At 41.8% G+C, this 16,490-nt stretch overlaps 1 protein-coding gene across 6 annotated transcripts in view; it reads left to right on the plus strand.

Moving 5' to 3' along the window:
* The window catches only part of rab27b (RAB27B, member RAS oncogene family), a 65,118-nt gene that overhangs the window by 17,058 nt on the left and 31,570 nt on the right, over positions 1-16,490 (plus strand). For 2 of the 6 annotated variants that reach the window (XM_061698594.1, XM_061698599.1), the window contains exons 1-3: positions 14,990-15,059; positions 15,394-15,491; positions 15,571-15,609. The exons of 1 other annotated variant lie outside the window; for it this stretch is intronic. The gene's annotated coding sequence lies outside the window, so the exon portion shown is untranslated. 3 more of the 6 variants (XM_061698595.1, XM_061698597.1, XM_061698596.1) reach the window with 2 other exon arrangements.

Raw genomic sequence — 16,490 nt, forward strand, 5'->3', positions numbered from 1 at the left:
ACCAGCAATGGAAGAACAATACATGTGAAACAAATACCAAATATTAACCTTTGTTTTTAAGATAGTCGTTTAAAACAGTGATTTGCAACCAGTTTATTTTCTTTTTTATAAATCTAAAGACATTTCCCCCACCCAAAAAAAATCCCTCAAAGAATGAAGTAGTCATTTCACATACAAATGTACACAACATATAGTGATGGTATCACTTCATAACCAGAACTTGGCGTGTGTCTTTTGGCTGTATCACATTCTGGCCTAGGCTCTAAGATTCTTTTTGAATGCTGCTGTTTTAATTTGCTTTGTGTTCAAGTTAACATATGTAATAATGATAAAGCAATAAAAAAATAATACCCTACCCATGGTAATACTGCAAATACAGCATTTCCAAAACAAAATCCATCTTTTTCGGTGTTAAAATATTTTTTTTCCAGTGCAGCAAATGCACCATATTGCTGGATGAACCTTGACGTACCATTAAAATATAGTGCTTGTACTAAATACTGTGTACATACCGTAAATACAGTGCTGTGAAAAAGTATTTGCCCCGTTCTCAAATTCTTATATTTTTGCAGTTTCCCCACTTTAAGAACTTCAAACAAATGTAAATATCAGACAAATGTAACCCAAGTGAACTTAAAACGCTATTTTTAAATCATTTCATTTATTAAGGGGAAAAAAAACCTATTTAAATTTACCTGGCCCAGTGTGAAAAAGTAATGGCACCCTAAACCTAATAACCGGTTGGGCCATCCTCGGCAGCAACAACTGAAATCAAGCATTTTCTACAACTGGCAATGAGTCATTCACATCTCTGTGGAGATATTTTGGCCCACTATTCCTTGCACAATTTTTTGAATTCAACAAAAAAAGAGGGTTTTTGAACATGAATGGCCTTTTTAAGGTCATGCCACTGCATTTCAATAAAATTCAAGTCTGGACTTTGACTATTCCACTCCAAAACCTTCATTTTGTTTTTAAGCCCTTCAGAAGTTGACTTGCTGGTGTGGTTTGGATCGTTATCCTACTGTTCTCTACTACTACTACTATTACTACCACTGTCACATTATCTACTACTCCCAAGTGCGCTTCAGGTTGAGGTCACAAACTAATAGATGAACATCCTCCTTCAGGATTTTCTGTTCAAGAGAAAAAATCATGGTTTCATCAATCACAGCAAGTTGTCCAGCTTCTGAAGAAGCAAAGCCGCCCAAGACCATCACACTACCACCACCATGTTTGTTCTTTTTCTGAAATGCTGTGCTACATTTATGCCAGATGTAACGAGACACACACCTTCCAAAAAGCTCAAGTTTCTTCTCGTTAGTCCATAGTCTCCCAAAAGTCTCGGAATCATTTAGATTTTTTTTTTTTTTTTTTTTGCAGAAGTAAGACGAGCCTTTATGTTCTTTTTGGTCAACAGTGGTTTTCGCTGGAAATCTGCCATGGATGCCGTTTTTGCCCAGTTTCTTCCTTATTGTTGTGTCATGACCACTGACCTTACCTGAGGCAAGGGAGGCCTGCAGTTCTGTAGAAGTTGTCCAGAGTTCCTTTGTGGTCTTCTGGATGAGTCATTAGTGTTCTCTTGGGTTTATCTTTGTAGGCTGGCCACTCCTGGGAAGGTTCACCACTGTTCCATGTTTTTTCCATGTGAGGATAATGGCTGCCCTATGGTTTGCTAGAATCCTAAAGCTTTAGCAATGGCTTTTGTAACCCTTTTCCAGACTGTTTGATGTCAGTTACTATATTTCTCGACTGTTCTGGAATTTCTTTGGCTCGTGTCATTTTGTTGCAGCTTTTTTCGCTTTTGTCCCACTTGATTTTGTCGGGACAGATTCTGTTTGTGATTCACAAAACACAACAAACACTGTCGAGATGAGAAGAACATGATGACATTGAAGTACAGTAAATAACAAACACGTGACTCAAGACAGCCCTGTTTTCAAGCTGTAAAATATAAAAAAAGCCACCCCAGTGTTGTTATGACTTCCTCCTCCTCAACTCTCTCTCTCTGTCTCACAAACTCATGCCGACTCACATACAGACAATCCGCAGGAGGTTCATACATGTTTTAAACTATAGCCGCATCATGAATTCTTTTGTTTTTCCTTCAGGATCATTTAGATGCTTTCAAAACAAGATATACACAAGCTATCAATACATTTTGCATTATGTATTGATAGCTTGTGTATATCTTGTTTTGTGTTTTTTTAAAAAAAAAGAATCCTCAAACCTTTTGCTCAATTACATCTGATCGCAAGAACAGTTATGCAAATAGGATGTTTACAGTTTTTACAGGCATAAATGCAAATCTTAGCTTGATTAATGGAAAGGATAGGGGGTTCAGCAAATGCAAATTATATCTTTTACAAGTCTTCGATCTTTATCTTTTTACAGTCTTCGATAATCAATCAGGATGCTGTTTTCAACAGCATCAGTGTAACTCACAAGGTAATTCTATCAGCATTAGACATCGCGCTAGGCTTGTTGACTTCACTGTTGGCCTGTGAAGAACATGACGATCAGCAGGTGTGCTACAATGATTTTCATTGTGCAGGCTGGACTTTGACATTGTGTTCTTTCAGTCACATTTTGCCTCCGTATGCTTCAACACATAATATATGTTCTCCTGTTTGTGAGAAGCCATTGTTGTCTTGTGACTCTGACCTCCTGGCTTGAAATCGCAACCATCTGTAATTTTTTTTTCTTTAGTCATTGTCTCAGAAATTATCACTGCATCTGTAGTTCATGACAATTATAATTAGCAGACAACTGACATTTCTTCGGTTACTTGAACATGCTATTAAATTAAGGCACATAGAAAAAGTCAAAATCTCATCAAAACTCTAGACAGAATTTGTCAAAAGCAAGCATTTGGCAAATACCATTGTTCAATATTAGATGAGAGACTAATCATTTTGGAAATTGGGCTTGTGGTTCTAGTGGTTTCTATCCATATGAGTGATGCAACGGGAACATGTAATTAGTTTCTTTTCGTGGATACGTTTTTCTCAGTTACAATCTTGGCCAAGTCTGTGTTTGAATGCTTTGTAAGTGTTCAGAAATTTGATCCCTTGGCCAACATCCCTGATGTGTTTCCTACAGGAATGCATTAGTAAATTCGTGAGGGCCAGTTGAATTTTATTTATTTATTTTTTTTACACTCTCACTTTAGCTAAGACTAAGGGCCTGATTTGCTCAGATCCCAAATACTGGGGAATAAAGTGTGTGTTTACTCAAAAGGCGCTTACATACTACACTTGGTTTTTGCCACTGCGGGGTAGGGCCCAGGGACGACAGGGCACAAGCTTGCCTATATTTGCTGCTGGTTGTTTAGCGACCAAACAGGAAGTAGCCTGGTACTTTGTCCCGGTGGTTTGCATGTAAGATAGGCCACAGCTCGGAAAGATGGGTTTGTCGTTGACGAGGAGGTGATATGACACAAGTAGAGCGTCTGTTTGTTTTTCACACATTTCTACCACTTTCAACCAACCTGGTACATTCAAAGTAGCAGAGATGTCCATCCATCACAGTGCCTTCTTGACTACGTCATGGTACGACACTTGTCTTCTGTCCCATAGCTTGGTAATAACTTTTTGCTCCGTTTTATCCATGCTGTTTTCAATGTACAACTTCGCCAAAATCTCTTGCTGTTGTCAATCTGAAAACACTCCGCCATTATCTCTTCTATTGTTCCGAGATGTTGTCAAAGCTCTCTGACAATTGTTCAATTCGGGCGGGCCAGCCATGGCTGCAGGTGCCCACCCTGCATGCCGCAAGCCGCTTCGGCGTTGCATTGCGACAGCAAATAAACAATGAAGAGGTTGGCTGCTGGGGCACAATGCTGACGCGGTATTTAAAGACGCAAAATGATCAACCGCAATTCATTTGCGGTTTGATAAATCACATTACGCGTGCTAACTTAATCTATTTGCAGCTACTCCTCCCTTTATTTTGTATGTTCGGGCAGATGGGTAGTTTGGGCGTTACCTCAGTGGATCAGCTTTCGTATCTGTTAGCGGGAACAATCAAGTTTGCGCTTGTTTTAGCATGTGCAAACTTTTCGTGGATCAGACCCTGAGTGTACAAAAAAATATTTCTTTTATTACTGCCGTTTCAATTAAAATGTCAAACCTTTATGAAAACCATCATTACTGCACAGAACTATGACTTTAACAGTTAATCATTTAGCAGTTTAGGGAGAGTAAATATCACCCAGTTAAATAAACCAGCATTCAAAGTGGCGTGATATCCAAATACGATTAAGCTTCACACATTGTTGGGAGGGTTTTGAACCCTATATTGTGTGTGTGCATGAATGTGTGAATGTGTGTGTGCGCGCATGTGTGTGTGTTGTCAACAGGAGCTCCTGATGATTCAGCAGGAGATAATGTTTAAAAATTAAGGTTGCGATCTTCACTAACTACATCCATTGTCTGATTGGAATGCGCAAATAAAAGTTCAACTATCTCCTGACGTGGTGGTGCGGGTCAAATTGCGTGAGTAGCAATGTCGTAAGGTTTGAGTGTCTGTGTGTTTTTATGGCAAAAACTAGAACCAGAGATAGTTTTATAGCAAAAAAGAGAGAAGAATGTGTTTATTGGCTATATTTCAACTGTACAGTCTACAAGCAACTGCAGTCAAATATTCTCTGATTTTTTTTGTTATCCAAAGTATTTGAATGTCGTACGTAAGCTTTGTTTTCTTGCGGCTGTCAAAACCTTTTTTTTTTTCTTCCTTCTCCCTGTGACTCTAAAAGTTAGAAAGCAAGTATTTTTAAGATGATTGATTCAGAAATAAATTGGGAAAAAAACTGAGTAAAATAGACTTTCAATCGAGCATAGATGCCTTCCAAGGTTGAACAATCCCAAATGCGTCTGTCTGCCATGTTTGATTATAAAATCCAGAAGTGCAGGGCAAGACTCATCCACTCCAGTCCTGTAGGTGAACCTCCATCTACCTGTTAATCAGTGTAGCCGTTCGCCCATTTGGCCTCAAAGCAAGTGTACTGTGATGTAAAAAGGGAGAAGAAATTCTGGTACATTTTTCGTCTTCAACCGAATTTAATTTGTTGTAGCTCCAACACTTCTCCACAAATTGTCATGGACATAAATTGTTTGTTCTCTCTCTCTCTCTCTCGCTCTCACTCTCTCTATCTTTACATATAAATACTTTTATTTTTTTCATTTTTGCATAATCCTGCAAAAACCCAACCAACAAACAAAGCATCATGTTGGAAGATAAAGGTTAAAAATCAAACCGGTTGCTTTTTTTCGGTCTGACACAATTGTTAGTAATAATATTATATTGTAATCTGCTAATTTTTCTTCTGCACCCTTAGTCAGTGCTTTGTGTAGTTTGTTCAGTTTTATCTTGGGTAAGCATCAGTAGTGGAATATGGTTACATGCTGTACTACAGTAAGCTTCCGCCGAACAGAAAGTCTGCATAGCATTCACAGCATTCTCATTCGGCCGTTGAAAGGGATGGCAGCAATTACTGTTGGGGAGACAGTGAACCATAATCTGGTGCCTGCTGTGTGTGCATGTGAGTGCGTGTGTGTGTGTGTGTGTGTGAGTGAGTGAGTGAGTGAGTGAGTGTCGTCTTAACGCCTCCCTGTGAGCTCATTTCCATGTTAGATGTGCATCTGTGCTCTTTTCAGGTGTAACATTTGTTTGATGTTGAAATCTTACCACATTGTTGTGGGCCCTGTTGCCCTATTCACATTCTACAAATGGGAGCACAGGGATTGTAACTGTTTCCCTGCTGTAGTTGGAGGCAGTTTATGGCAGCTGTTCCTGCTGATATGATGAGACAAAATACATAACCTACTGTAGCTATGGTTGAACTTTGTGCCTCAAAAAGAGAGCGAGTGTTCAATATTCAAACGTGGTGTGTTCTTTGTATTTCTCACATTTAGTCCAGAGTCCCTTTGTGTTTCTGCCTCCCCACAGCACGCGTCTCTATTTAAAACGTCATACGGAACAAAATGATACAGTAAACTATCCATTATTTCGCATGATGTCACTCTTACTGATGTGGCCATTTGACAGGTTGACACTTTTTATACACAGGGTGTCCAAAAATCACTCCCTAATTTTAAACAGATGGAAGCTGTAACTTGATTATAATATTCTTTCACATTTGGTAGCTACATATTCATGATTTCATACAGATTCATGCAGTATAGGGTAGCATTCCACACTCTTGTGTGTCCCCCTTTTCTTACTCTGGGAAAAAAATGGATGCATAGTCTAGCTCTGTCCACTCTCTGCAGGGAATCTGAAGCGATCATGCGTACTGCTTCAGTGGTACAATTTTTCAGCTCATCCAGCATTGATGAGACAATTATAGCATCCAGTGTATGGCATCTAAAGTCACTTTTTACAGACACTAATGCATTCATTTATATTCTCTTGGACCTTAGGTTTAGACTGAATTATTTATTATTCTTATTTTTTTATAATACACACAGCTCACACGGGAACAGAGTAACGCACACTTTTGCATGTCATCCCTACGTACTAATCGACCCAGACTTAGTCAAAGGGTTAAACTATTATTGACGACCAGCCTGAAACAGACAACAAGAATTTTCACGCATGGGCTGAAAATAAACAAGCAATGTCATTAGGTTAGGCTTATGGTCTGCCACTGCAATGATGTACAGTGGTTCATGTCCACATTGTGATACACGATTATATTGTGCCCCACTTAGGTGCATTAACATGTTTGTGACTTGAAGTTTTTGAAGCACTTTCTGCAAATAGTCTGGGACAACCACGCGATTTCCATCACTGTTCTCAACCGGCTAGCCGAAATGCTGCTGACCGAAATGAGTTTGGAGGGTCTGTAATTTCAGGGTCAAGATGGCGCCTACCAGTGTGGTCGCCTCGGTAACGCGCTCTCTAGTATTGTCTTTGTTTTTGTGTTTTTCGTCCGTCTTTGGAGACCTTACACGACTCACTTACACAAGGGGAGACCTGCTAACCATCAAGGAGGCTACTCCGGACTTTCTGTCACCAACTTTCGAAAATCCGGTCAGTTTTTTCCCCGAGTTACTCACCGGAGCGGCGTCCGCGGTTTTCGGTGCATGGAGGCGGAAGCGGCGCCACAGAGGAAAACGAGCCGGCGTTCAGGTGAAACTCCGCAAGAGAGGACACAGATTGGCGTTCCCGTCGATCCACCTCGCGAATGTACTCTCCCTACCCAACAAAATGGACGAGCTTCATCTTCTGTTAAAGACCAGTAAAGACTTCGGACGTTCCGTGACCATGTGCTTCACGGAGACCTGGCTTTGCGACGCTGTACCCGATGGCGCCGTCATGCTTCCCGGCTTCAACATTCATTGAGCGGACCGCGACATGGAATCATCGGGGAAAACGAAGGGCGGCGGGATATGCCTCCATATCAACGAAAAATGGTGTACGGACGTCACGGTGCTCAGCACACACTGCAGCCCGCATTTGGAGTCGCTGTTTTTGAACTGTAAAGCAATCTACGCGCCACGTGAGTTTGCATCGTTTATATTGGCTGGAGTCTATATTACACCGCAAGCTAACACGAACGCCGCATTGCTAACGCTCGCCGAACAAGTCAACGAAATTGAAAAAAAAACACCTGGACTCACCCCTCATTATTCTCGGGGACTTTAACAAAGCTAAACTCAACCACAAACTCCTTAAATACAAGCAGCACATCGACTGTCCTACCAGGGAAAATAATACTTTAGACCACTGCTACACTACGGTAAAAAACGCATACCGTGCTATACCTCGTGCAGCCCTGGGCTCGTCTGATCACTGCTTAATTCACTTAATACTGACGTACGGCAAGAACTTAAATGTGCGAAGCCTACAGTGAATACAGTCAAAAAGTGGACCAATGAAGCCAAGATGGAACTTCAAAGCTGTTTAGACTGCACAGACTGGAGTGTCTTTGAAAATTCAGCCGGCAGCCTGGATGAATATACGGACACTGTCACATCCTATATCAGTTTCTGTGAAGAGGTTTGTGTACCAACAAAATCATTTCGGACATTCAACAACAACAAGCCGTGGTTCACTGCTAAACTTAAGCAGCTTCGCCAAGCTAAGGAAGATGCATATCAGAGCGGGGACAGGGCCCTGTATAATCGAGCTAGAAACCAGCTTACTAAAGAAATTAACATTGCAAAGAGGATCTATGCAGCAAAGTTGGAAAAACAGTTTAGCGCGAACGACTCAAAATCAGTCTGGGATGCATTCCAATCGCTGACTAATTACAAGCGACGATCCCCCCAAACTGAGAACAATAGCACACTAGCCAACGACTTGAATACCTTCTATTGCAGATTTGAAAAGGACAGTTTCACTCCACACACCCACCCGGCCGCACCCGCGACCACAACCACACCTCTGACTTCGGCGTTAACCATCCATAAACAGGATGTGAGACGCTTCTTCAAACAACAGAAGATTAACAAAGCGGCAGGACCGGACCATGTGTCCCCATCCTGCCTCAAAATCTGCGCGGACCAGCTCGCTCCAGTCTTCACTCAGATCTTTGGAAATGTGCGAAGTTCCATCCTGTTTCAAACGCTCCACCATCATTCCAGTCCTCAAGAAACCTGCAATCTCTGGTCTGAATGACTACAGGCCTGTCGCTTTGATATCTGTGGTCATGAAGTCCTTTGAACGTCTCGTGCTGGACCACCTCAAGAGTGTCACAGGTCCCCTGCTGGACCCCCTGCAGTTTGCCTACAAAGCGAACAGGTCTGCGGATGATGCAGTCAACATGGGACTGCACTTCATCCTAGAACACCTCGACAGTGCAGGGACCTACGCGAGGATCGTGTTCGTGGACTTCAGCTCAGCGTTCAACACCATCATCCCTGAACTCCTTTCAACCAAGCTTCTCCAGCTCAGCGTCTCACCTGCCATCTGCCAGTGGATTTACAGCTTTCTGACGGGCAGGACACAGCAGGTCAGGCTGGGGGAGGCCACCTCATCCACACGCAGCATCAGCACTGGGGCGCCCCAAGGTTGTGTCCTCTCTCCGCTGCTCTTCTCTCTCTACACAAACGACTGCACCTCAGCGAACCCGACTGTCAAGCTCCTGAAGTTTGCAGATGACACCACTGTCATCGGCCTCATCAAGGACGGTGACGAGTCTGCATATCGACAGGAAGCGGAGCGGCTGGAGCTGTGGTGCGGCCAACACAACCTGGAGCTGAACACGCTCAAGACGGTAGAGATGATCGTGGACTTCAGGAGGCATCCTTCGCCACAGCTGCCCCTCACGTTGTCCAGCTGCCTTGTGTCAACCGTCCAGACCTTCAAGTTCCTGGGAATTACAATCTCTCAGGACCTGAAGTGGGCGACCAACATCAACTCCGTCCTCAAAAAGGCCCAGCAGAGGATGTACTTCCTGCGGCTTCTGAGAAAGCACGGCCTGCCACCGTAGCTGCTGAGACAGTTCTACACAGCGGTCATCGATTCAGTCCTGTGTTCTTCCATCACAGTCTGGTTTGGTGCTGCTACAAAAAAGGACAAACTCCGACTGCAAAGGACAATCAAAACTGCTGAAAGGATTGTCGGTACCCCCCTAACCACCATTGAGGACTTGCACGCTGCCAGAACTAAGACAGAACTAAGACAAAGGCGTGCAAAATCCTCTCGCACCAGCTCTTCCAGCTCCTTCCCTCAGGTAGGCGCTACCGATCAATGCAAACTAGAACTAGTAGACATTCCAACAGCTTCTTCCCTCTTGCGATCAACTTCTTAAACACCTAACCTATAATTCCATTACAACAGGCTGGAATTTAATTTTATTTATTTATTTTTTTGGACTTGAGTTCGTTGTCACATTTCTGTTGGGCCAATTATGTATTACTCATGCACTCACTGTATTTGTCTCGCCATGCTGCACTATTTGCATATACTGGCCACTCATGCCAGAGTAGCATCTGCTCCATTTGCACACTGATTGAGGAGTATCTGTAACATTTGCACAACCAACATTGTCCCAGATGATCGCACTACTCGTCACTTTAAACCGCATACACTCCTTGAAGTCTCAGCGCCCTTTGCACAATGGTCATTGCACCGGACTATTGCATTATTAGTCATTCGAACTGCTCTAAGTGCTAGAGGACTCTGCATCTTTTTGCACAATTGTTTTTCGTCAATGTCTTTATGTCCCCAAAGTGTTCTGTAAATTGACTGTCTGTTGTATTAGAGCGGCTCCAACTACCGGAGACAAATTCCTTGTGTGTTTTGGACATACTTGGCAAATAAAGATTATTCTGATTCTGATTAGTTGTACTAGCCATGTTTCTTCCTTTGTTCCAGTCTTCTCACATAGTTGAACAGAACCAGCATTAGCGGTAAGCATAGTTTTGCTCTCTCTGGTCAGATAACCGTCACTGAAAGAAATAGTCACATTACATGCAGTTGGAGGAGACTTGCTGAAGAAATATTTTCAATCAATCAATATTTTCAGAGGGTTAACCCTCTGATGCATGCGGTCACTACAGTGGACAGCTACTTATGAGAATCTCCTTAGCCATGCAGCAGTGGGTTAAATTAACTTCAAATAATGATAATCATCATTATTATATTAAGTTTGGTAGCACTGCTCATGGCTGTATCTGGTTTGGAGGCACAATCTGGTTTGGAAGCACAATCTTTGGGGTTTGGAAGGGACTTGTTGTGGTTCTGCCATTTCAAAGGCAGCACAGGTTCGTGTCTAAGAGTATAGCAATTTTTGATACTGTATCATTACTGGCTTGCTGTGACTTATGTAGATAAGGGTCAAATCATATTTTATGACCAATATATTTAGACATCAAGGTAAACCCAAAGGGTTCACATATTTCTTGCTACTGTATATACTTGAAAATTTGGGCAAAGTTTTGGCTTTTTGTTTGTCTGTTTATGGATCTGGCATACCTGATATCTGCTAAATGTCATCATATACCGTATTGCCCAACATAAACCTCTATGCATTGCTGCATTATACAGTATAATGTTTTTGTTTTAAAAATGTTAGTCATTTCACAGTGCACCTCATTGCTTCCCAAGTCTGCAGTTAAGAGTTCATGAGTTACTGCATAAAGCTAACTAGCGAGATAGATATCCGATCATTGTATATTTGCTTAAATTTATTTGGACCCCAGGTGTCAGCCCCAATAAAACTTTTGCTAGGCAGTATATAATCTTCAAAATAAAAACAATTAAAAATGGGAAGGTGATTGTCCTTGGTTGATAATGGGAGTAATTGACAGCTGACAGACACAGTATACTCAATATACCTTTCCCTTTGTTGCAAGATTCCTGACAGCTACTCCTCCAACACTTGTCTCTGAATTATGAGGCCTGTGGGAAAGGCTCACAGGGGCGTCCTGGTCTACAGCACAGCTGATGCGTAGAATGGCTCAGTGAGAACCCATGGTGTGGGCCCCACCGAGCAGGTGGCTGAAGCTAGTGATAGATCTTGTTTGTCATGGTCTGTTTTCTGTGTAGGTGACCTTTAACATCACCTAAATTTCACCAATATAAGCTGCACGCTACCTCAGTCTCATAATGATTCTAAACTTGCTGAGACAACATTTAACGGCATGAGACGTACGAAACTTATATGGCAAACAAAGTGAAACTAGAATGCCACTCAGTAGAGCACATACACTATCTTGCCAAACGTATCGACTCACATAGAATTTTAAGTGGTATCCCGTTTTAAATCCATATAGTTTGATATACTGTCGGTCCATGCTCTGCAGCTAGAACAGCTTCAACTCTTGCGGGAAGGCTTTCAACAAGGTTTAGGAGTGAGTTTATGGGAATTTTTGCCCATTCTTCCTGGAGCACATTTGTGAGGTCACACACTGATGTTGGACAGAAGGCCTGACTCACTGTCCACTCGAAACCGACCCAAAGGTGTTCTATCGGGTTTAGGGCAGGACCCTTTACAGTCCAGGCAATTTCATCCACACCAAATTCTCTCATCCATGTCATTATGGACCTTGCTTTGTGCACTGGTGCACAGACATGTTGGAACAGGATGGGGTAATCCCTAAAATGTCTGACTGTTCAAAATCTCTTGGAATGCTGAAACATTCAGAATTCCTTTCACTGATGCTGGGGGCCAATATTTTTGACATTTCCAAATTTGTGGGAACAGTTTGGAGATGGCCACTTCCTGTTCCAAGATGACTGTGCATCAGCACACAAATCAAGGTTCATGAAGACACGAATGAGAGAGTTTGATATGGATGAACTTGACTGGCCTGCACAATCCAGATCTCAACACTTTTGAACACTTTGGGAGGATTTAGAGCGGAGACTGAGAGCCAGGCCTTCTCGTCCAACATCAGTGTATAACCTCACAAATGCGGTTCTGGTCATTAATTCCCATAAACACACTCCTAAACCTTGTGGAGAGCCTTTCCAGAAGAGTTTAAGATGTTATTATTGCAGAGGGTGCGCCGATGCCATATTAAACCCTATGGATTAAGAATGGGATGTCACTTAAATTCATACCTGAGTCAAGGCAGGTAAGCAAATACTTTTGACAATATAGTGTACCTCCGCCAAAGTTGAATTGTGGCAAAAAAAAAAAAAAGCATCGTATTTGTTAGTAGACACAAAAAAGGACCAGTCAATGTCTTCATAAAGCTGGCAGTAATGAGTCCCCAGTTTTAAATTTAGATATGAATGTCAGTGCTGCATGTTACACTATACTGAGTTCTGCTTGTTACTGCATGATAGTGTTGTTATCAAACCAGTGAGCTGTTGGGACAGTCTTGCTCTGAACAGTCTTTGTTGGGTGAATAGATGTGACTTTATCAATTGCATCTTGGGGTGGGGGAAATAGTTCTAATACTACTACTTAGCAAAATTAGTAATATCAATAAAGTGCATAATTAGATCACGTTCACCTACGTTTACGTTGTCAAGCTATCACAGCAGCTAAGAACCCCTTCAACACAATTATGAGATTTGGAAGCTACATATCATCATCATTATCATTATCATCATCCATCCATCCATTTTCTGAGCCGCTTCTCCTCACTAGGGTCGCGGGCGTGCTGGAGCCTATCCCAGCTATCATCGGGCAGGAGGCGGGGTACACCCTGAACTGGTTGCCAGCCAATCACAGGGCACATACAAACAAACAACCATTCGCACTCACATTCACATCTACGGGCAATTTAGTGTCTTCAATTTACCTACCGTGCACGTTTTTGGGGTGTGGGAGGAAACCGGAGTGCCCGGAGAAAGCCCACGCAGGCACGGGGGGAACATGCAAACTCCACACAGGCAGGGCCAGGAATCAGAACTGTTATGCAGACGCTCTAACCAGTCGGCCACCATGCCGCCTTCATTATCATGATTATTATTAAAAACTGTCCAACTTGACAGTTGTTACCTTCAAAACTATTGCAGCATTTTAGCAATTTTGGTCTGGTTCTCAAAGGAGCACCAGATGTTGTTACTTGGTGGTGATTTGTTTCCCAACCAACCGACCTCATGGATGGACTTAAAGACTCGCACTTACATTATCAGTTGATTTTGGCACAGTTCTATAGGGCAGCGGTCTCCAATCTTTTTTGAAACACGGATCGGTTTCACCTAAAGACATACAGGTATTTTCATACATGCAAATCAGTTTCCTTTTGGCGAAATTCACCGTTTTGACCTCAGAATAAGCCATTTATGTGAATCTTATAGATCCGATGAGTTTTACCTGGGGTGGTCCCAGCGGACCAGCGAAGCGCAGATACTGTAACATCGGTCACAAGAGCTTAATTAGGAAATGTGCCTACAATTATCTAATTAGTTTACAGATGATAATGTTAAATGTATTAAGTGATGCAGCTATCACAACACAATGAACTAACTTCAAATTCAGAAATGGCAATAAAAACGGACAAATTCCTGGAGGCTGCATTTGAGATTTGCCTTTGAAGTTTGGTAATAGTGAAAAATTAAGTGAAACAGACTGATTGTAGTCAATTCTTTTCCACAATGAGAGTGCTTAAAGAGGATGATTCTATTCATGTGCCACAGCTTGAAGCAGGCATCAGGTGCAGGTAGAAATGGGCCTGGCTCAAGTTGGAGGCCAAAACAAAAAAGCAAACAAATGAGTCAAATTTAAACTTAAACTGAAATTTGTACATCAACATGTACTTGAGCGGTGTAAATAAAAGATTTTTTGCTTGGGGAAAATTGTGTATTTTGCCTTATTGTACTCTTCAGTGTCTTCCAGATTTCTAAATTAATTTAATTCAATTCTCAGCAGGGGCCCGGGTTGTTTTTTTTTCTCACCTTTTTTGTGCCTTTGGTGTTTGCATATCTGTATTTTGATTGACCGCTGTAGCTGCTGTGCAAGACAGAGTTGCGTGGGAAGGCCACCTCTGGTCTATACAGTTTATATAAAAAAAAAAAAAAAAGGCCCTCTGACCTTTTATAGTTTGTGTGGCCATTCGTAAGAACACACAGGTAGTGCATGACCCTTTAAGATCTCCAGTAGTGAAGAGTGAGGATTGATTGTTCTGTCCTAAATATATTAACACCGACAACAAGAATGGTTACGTAATCGGATTAGTTTGATAAACTGTTGTATTCCCTTGGAAATCTCATGAAACAAAATTTAAATATATGAGTGAACCAGCTCTCTGGACAGATTATCATTGGCTTTAGTTTATTTATATCTGCCACTTGTGCAACATCTGAGTTGACTTGCGTAACCGCTACAGAATCTATTTCCTCCTTTCAATAATTATCTTGTGCAGTCACATTTCAGGTCATTTATATTTCCTGCTTTACTATGCCACCTGCATAACCCGAGGCTGCTCTGTGCTACACTTGCTTCAAATGATTGTGTGTGTGGATGTGTGTGCGCGTGTGTGTGTGTGTGTGTGCATGACTAGAGCTATTTTACCATAGCCTGGCCCCACCCTCTAATTACACAGCACAGTAGTGGTAGAGTCAGACAGAAGCCAGAGATAATAGCAGAGGAGGAAGAAAGGCAGTGGGGGAAGAAGAAAGACAGAATCCTTCAAACTACTAAAACTCACTAGGTAAAAAAATAAATAAAAAATTGGTTAAAAAGATGGTGTACATCAAGAGTAAACATGTTCGTTGACAAATACCTGAGATAGTTGTCTGTCTAGGTGAGACGCTGCAGTAGTACAGCATACATTATGTTGCTCAGTTATAATTTAGTCACTCCAGTAAATATTCCTTGTTGTCTGTTGCAAAATAGTGTTCTTCCTAGTATTTTGTTTATTCAGTTTTATTCAGATATGGAATCATAGCTCAGCTGGTTGGTTGCGCTCTTGTCTAATTATTGAATTAGAAAGCTACAGCAAGGTGGTTGGTTGGCTTAACTGAGTTATTCATCCTTCCCTTTAGCCTGCCAGCAAGTCAGCTGATCAGATAACTCGGTGGTGCTGCTTGTGGGGGGGAGTGGCTGTTAAAGTTCCTCGTCCTCGTCTGCCTCCAGCTGAATGGTAGTCAAACAGTCAGTTGGTGTGTGTCGATGAGAGGCTGCTGGTCAGCTGCTCCCTAACACTTCCTTTCCCCCTGCAGGACCTGACACTGTTGAATCAGCTGAGGACCCACTGAGCGGTAAGTCAGGCCTTGAAGCCACAGAGATGGATGCATGTGACAAGCTGCTAGGGAAACTCAGGGCGAGGGTGGTTGACGAAAAGTAGCAGCGAAGATATAAGATACAACTTTGTGTACGTGTTTGTTTGGAGCTGTGGAATTTTATCACACCCTTTTCTTTGAAAAGGCTTAATATGGTGTTTGTTTTTCAGTAATGAAACAGACATGTAGTGACAGAGGCTGGTTATGGATGTTCTCTCCAGCTATGTCTCGTGATCAAGTGATGATGTGCGGTTGAACAAAACTTTAGTCTAAACTGGAATTTGTACTTGGTCAGAAACAGCTTGAGCTTTATGAGCTACTTTCTGAAATCGTCAATTTTGCGTCACTGTAAAGGGGGAACTACAGTTATTGGAACATATGTACTGTTGGTTATTCTGATTACAGAAAATAATGTGCTTCGTGGATGTCTTCTGAAGTACTTGCCAGTCACTATATTTGGTACACCTGCTCAAACCTGTAAATCCCATACAAAAATACCCATTAAAAAAGTTCGTATGTTTGGTAGTGTGGTATTAGTTAGCATTGGTAGCATTGTACTACAGTGCCACTGAGTTTTACTTTGATGCCGCGCAGTTCCTACACCACTGACGTTATATAATTACAGTAATTAGATTAGACATAATAATATACTGTGTCCTCTTACCACTAGCCTATATTTCAAATAAAATTCATGCATAACAAAAATAATCAGTAATCTGTAGTTTTTTAGTTCCATAATAATAATAATAAAACAATAATACATAAAACATTAATGTAAAAGGTAAATCATTGATACAGCTCTTGTATTGGATCTCAGCACGATGAAGTAATGGTTAACACGTCTGTCTCACAGTTGAGAG

This window comes from Phycodurus eques, chromosome 15 (assembly GCF_024500275.1).
Source record: "Phycodurus eques isolate BA_2022a chromosome 15, UOR_Pequ_1.1, whole genome shotgun sequence".
In the NCBI taxonomy this organism is placed as follows: domain Eukaryota; kingdom Metazoa; phylum Chordata; class Actinopteri; order Syngnathiformes; family Syngnathidae; genus Phycodurus; species Phycodurus eques.